The sequence below is a fragment of the Eulemur rufifrons genome, chromosome 18, assembly GCF_041146395.1.
Source record: "Eulemur rufifrons isolate Redbay chromosome 18, OSU_ERuf_1, whole genome shotgun sequence".
NCBI lineage: Eukaryota > Metazoa > Chordata > Mammalia > Primates > Lemuridae > Eulemur > Eulemur rufifrons.
In genome coordinates this window covers 56,558,842-56,564,345 of record NC_091000.1, presented here as the reverse complement: position 1 = coordinate 56,564,345, position 5,504 = coordinate 56,558,842, and the positions used below count along the sequence as shown (strand labels likewise).

The 5,504-nt window shown below is 41.9% G+C and overlaps 1 pseudogene; it reads left to right on the top strand.

Annotated features, from left to right (window-relative positions):
- The first annotated feature begins 460 nt into the window (after window positions 1-460).
- Window positions 461-1,487, top strand: LOC138398932 (malate dehydrogenase, cytoplasmic pseudogene; annotated as a pseudogene).
- The last annotated feature ends 4,017 nt before the right edge of the window (window positions 1,488-5,504 follow it).

The following is a 5,504-nucleotide window of genomic DNA, read 5'->3' as shown; positions in this document are numbered from 1 at the left end:
TGCAAGTCTGTGTGTGTATTCTCCCTCCCATTTTAGCTTAAGCAAACACAAACAGCAATGCCAACTACTTATTTACAATTCCAACATACCTAAATATGGCACAATAAAAACATTTTAACCTGTTTTAACACAGTAGCTGTAATATCAGTCTTCAAGTTGTATTTAGCATCTGCCACAAGTCACATTTGTTTTTGATATAAGTTGAATTTACATACCTATGACATAGAAGAGCTTTTAACATTTTTATTAGTAATTATTTATCCACTGTACAAACATTTTTGTAGCTCCTTGTATGTGCCAGGTACTTTGCTGAGCACCGTGTACTCAAAAAGCAAAAACAAAAAGAAACACAAATACTTCGTGCCAAAGGCTGTCATAAGAGTTTGTTCTGTGGTAGAAGTGACCCGACTCCCTCAGGCTCATTTTACAGTTGCTGAAATTGTCCGCGCAGTTCCTGATCATGTCTGAACCAATCAGACTCTTTGTGACCAGAGCATATTGACTGCCATAATGCATTGGAAATGGATCTGTCCCTGGTAAAGACCAGCCTATAATTCTTGTGATGTTGGATATCACCCCCATGAAGAGTGTCCTGGATGTTGTCCCAATGGAACTGCAAGACTGTGCCTTTCCCCTGGTGAAAGATGTCATCCCAACAGATAAAGAAGAGGCTGCCTTCAGAGACCTGGATGTGGCCATTCTGTTGGGCTCCATGCCAAGAAGGGAGGGTGCAGAGAATAAAGGTTTCCTGAAAGCAAATGTGAAAATCTTCAAAGGCCAGGGTGCAGCCTTAGAGAAATATGCCAGCAAATGAGTTAAGGCTATTGTTATGGGAAACCTAGCCAATACCAACTGCCTGGCTGCCTCCAAGTTGGCTCCATCCATCCCCAAGGAGAACTCCAGTTGCTTGACCTGTTTGGATCATGACCAAGATAAAGCTCAAATTGCTCTTAAACTTGATGTGACTGCTGATGATGTAAAGAATGTCATCATGTGGGGAAACCGTTCCTCGACTCGGTACCCAGATGTCAACCATGCCAAGGTAGAATTGCAAGGAAAAGGAGTTGGTGTTTATGGAGCTCTGAAAGATGACAGCTGGCTCCTAGGAGAATCCATCACGACTGTGCAGCAGCCCGAAAACTAACCAGGGCACTGTCTGCTGCGAAAGCCATCTCTGACCCCATCTGTCATCTGGTTTGGAACCCCAGAGGGAGAGTCTGTGTCCGCGAGTGTTATCTCTGATGGCAACTCCTATGGTATTCCCGATGATCTGCTCCACTCATTCCCTGTCGTAATCGAAAATAAGACCTGGAAGTTTGTTGCAAGTCTCCTAGTAATGATGTCTCAGGTGAAAGGATGACTCTTCCTACAAAGGAACTGGCAGAAGAAAAAGAAATTGCTTTTGAATTGCTTCCCTCTTCTGACTAGACAATCATTTTGATGTTACTAAATGCCCCAAAGCTGAAGACTCTAAACATCATCTTTGATGCTAGTGCTAAATAATAATAATACTGCACTTAAATTAGTTGTGGAAAACAACACGTTTTAAAGATTATGTGCTTCTCGGTACAGATTTGTGAGTGACAGTTTGTTATCTTGCTTTTAAGTGCTGCATTCTAAATAAAAGTATGTATTCAGATAAAAAAAAAATGAAGGCTATCACAAGATCCATTGTCTCCAGTAGACACTCCAGCTAGATTTTGTTTCTTGCCATTGCCTTCAGAAACAGATCCTTAAATGTACAGAATTCAAACCATGTGTCAGGTTCTACCCATGTCTTCTTTCTAGGCCAGGCTACTTTAAAAATATGCAAACTGCATTTATGTGAGTAGCTAAGATCAAAATTTATACACCATGATTCCAATGTGCAAAAAAGGAAACTTATTTTCTTTAATTGATCTTATCTTGCTCTTGTTCTCTAAAATGCTTCATTTTTGTCAACTGAAAAGTAACAAATTCTTTTAACACACTGTGCAGAGTTAGCATGGCAGGCCTGTGACTGCTATCTTTAGAGAGGCCTGCTTGCAAGGTTGGCTCTGGGCTGGTGCCTGGGAGTTTGGATATCGGGAGGGTTCCCACCATGCCCAGAGCTGATAAGAAGGACTCACTGTGCCTAAACTGTTTGTGCAAACAATACGGTTTCTGCTGAATACGTGCTATCCTTCTGGGGGTCTGGGAATTTGGGTATGCGCCAGGCAGAGGTACCTAGTGACCAGCCCCCAATAAAAACCATGGGTCCTAAGTCTCTAATGAGCCTCTTCCCTGGTGAGCAACCCTTCTGCTGGGTCACAACTTCCTGCTGGAGGAATGAAGTGTATCCTGTGTGATTCCAATGGGAAAGGATCCTTGGAAGTTTGTGCCTGCTTTCCCTGGACTTCGCCCAACGCATCTTTTCCCTTTGCTGATTGTGCTTGGTGTCCTTTTGCTGTAATAAAGCTTAGCTGTGGGTGTGACTATATGCTGAGTCCTGTGAGTCTCCCTAGTGAATTATCAAACCTGGGGGGTGATCTTGGGAGCCCATGACACATACATAATTATTAAGTATCTCCTATGTGCCAAGCACTTTTCTAGGAGCTAAGGATATAGCAATGAGCAAAACAGAAGTTTTGGATCTTACATTCCTTGGGGGCTAGAGGAGAGAGGAGGAGAGGAAGGAGATGGGCAATACAAAATAAACAAGTAAATTGTGTTGCGTGCCTGATGATGAGAAGTGTTATGGAGAAGAATAAAGCAGGAAACTGGTATGGAATGTTGGGTTTGGGGCTTGCCATTTTAAATACAGAGTCACGGCAGGCTTTGAGCTAAGATCTGAAGAGATGGGGAAGTGAGTCATGGGAACATCTGGGGACAGGGCTTTCTAAGCAGAGGAAGCAGCTGGTGCAAAGGCCCTGAGGCACAAACATGTTCAGTTCAAGAGCAGCTTGGAGGCCAGCGTGTGGCTCAGGGCAGGGAGCGGCAGGCAAGGCGGGCAAAAGAAGAGGCCGGGGAATGTGGAGGTCCAGATTAGATGGGCCATTGCCAGGTTTCTGGCTTCTATTCTGAGTGAGTCTGGAAGTCATTAGAGGGATGTGAGCAGAGGAGTGACATTAAAAGATTTGTTTTTAAAAGTATCACTGTGGCTGTGGACGGAAAATACACTGCAGAGCAGCAAAGATAGTAGAAATGATGGTCAGGAAACGATTGCAATAACCGGGGACTTATGGAGGAATTAGATACGGCGTGCAGGGAAAAGAGAATCCGTGATGATTCCAGGGCTTTTAGCCTGAGCAATTGATGAAGTTGCCATTTACTATGGGGAAGTCAAGGAGGGAGCAGGTTTGGTAGGGGAGGGAAGGAATCAAGAATTTGGGTTTTGGATGTAAGTTTGAAATGCCTAACGGTCTAGTAAAAACATGCGATTGATATTTCCATTTTGTAGATAAGGAAACTGAGGCACAGAGAGGTTACATGATCTGCTCAGGGCCACACATCTGAGCAGGTTTTATTTTATTTTTTTATTTTTTTATTTTTTTATTTCATCTTATTGTTATGGGGGATACAGAATTGCAGGTTACATATATTGCCCATGTACCGCCTTTCTCCCCAAGTCAGAGCTCCCAGGCGTGTCTGTTCCCCAGGTAGTGCGTGTTGCACCCATCATGTAGGTATATATCCCTCCTTTCCCCACCCCCCCTTCCCGAGTCAGCACCTTCAAGCGTTACCATTCCCCAAACGGTGCGCAATGCACTCATTGTGTAGGCATACCCCCATCCCCTCCCCCACCCCCCACCTCAGTCTGATATCCCATTGGTGTCGTTCCCAGATGTGTATTTAGGTGATGTTCAGGGAAACCAATTTTCTGGTGAGTACACGTGATGCTTGTTTTTCCATTCTTGGGATACTTCACTTAATATAATGGGTTCCAACTCTCTCCAGGAGAACCATAGAGATGTCGTATCTTCATCATTCCTTATAGCTGAGTAATATTCCATGGTATACATATACCACAGCTTACTAATCCTATCATGTATTGATGGGCATTTGGGTTGTTTCCACATCTTTGCTATTGTGAATTGTGCTGCTATAAACATTCGGGTACATGTGTCTTTGTTGCAGAATGACCTTTTTTCCTTTGGGTATATGCCCAATAATGGAATTGCTGGGTCAAATGGCAGGTCTACTTGAATCTGTTTAAGATACCTCCATAATGCTTTCCACAGGGGTTGCACTAGTTTGCAGTCCCACCAGCAGTGTATTAGTGTTCCTGTCTCTCCACACCCATGCCAGCATGTGTTGTTTTGGGTTTTTTTGATAAAGGCCATTCTCACTGGGGTTAAGTGATATCTCATTGTGGTTTTGATTTGCATTTCTCTGATGATTAGGGATGTTGAGCATTTTTTCATATGTTTGTTAGCCATTCTTATATCTTCTGTCGAGAAGTTTCTATTCATGTCATTTGCCCACTTTTTGATAGGGTTGCTTGATTTTTTCTTGCTGACTTTCCTGAGTTCTAAATAGATTCTTGTTATCAGTCCTTTATCTGATGTGTAGTATGCAAAATTTTTTTCCCATTCTGTAGGTGGTCTGTTTATTCTCTGGACTGTTTCTTTGGCTGTGCAGAAGCTTTTTAATTTAATCATGTCCCATTCATTTATTTTTGTTGCTGCTGTGATTGCCTTGGGGGTCTTCTTCATAAATTCTTTGCCTAGACCAATGTCTGTAAGAGTCTTTCCTACATTTTCTTCTAGAATTCTGATTGTATCACGCCTAAGGTTTAAGTCTGTTATCCACCGTGATTTGATTTTTGTGAGAGGTGAAAGCTGTGGGTCCTGTTTCAGTCTTCTACAAGTGGCTAACCAATTCTCCCAGCACCATTTATTGAATAGGGATTCTTGTCCCCAGAGTATATTCTTTCCTGCTTTGTCAAAAATTAGGTGGCTATATGAGAATGGATCTATATTTGGATTTTCTGTTGTGTTCCACTGGTCTGTGTCCCTGTACTTGTGCCAATACCAGGCTGTTTTAAGAACCACGGCCTTGTAGTATAGTTTGAGGTCTGGCAAATTAATACCTCCCATTTTGTTTTTGTTGCTTAAAATTGCTTTTGCTATATGGGGTCTGCTCTGATTCCATACAAAGTGTATAATTATTTTCTCTACGTCTGTAAAGAATGATGTTGGTAATTTAATAGGGATTGCATTGAATCTGTAGATCACTTTGGGTAGTATAGACATTTTAACAATGTTGATTCTTCCGATCCACGAGCATGGTATATTTTTCCATCTATTTGCAAGTTCTGCTATTTCTTTTCTCAGTGTTTCATAGTTTTCCTTATAGAGGTCCTTTACCTCTTTAGTTAGGTATATACCTAGATATTTTATTTTCTTTGTTGCTGTTTTGAAGGGTATTGAGTCTTTAATTTGGTTTTCCGATTGACTGTTATTGGCATATATAAATGCCTCTGATTTGTGTATATTAATTTTGTAGCTTGAGACTTTGCTATATTCGTTAATCAATTCCAGGAG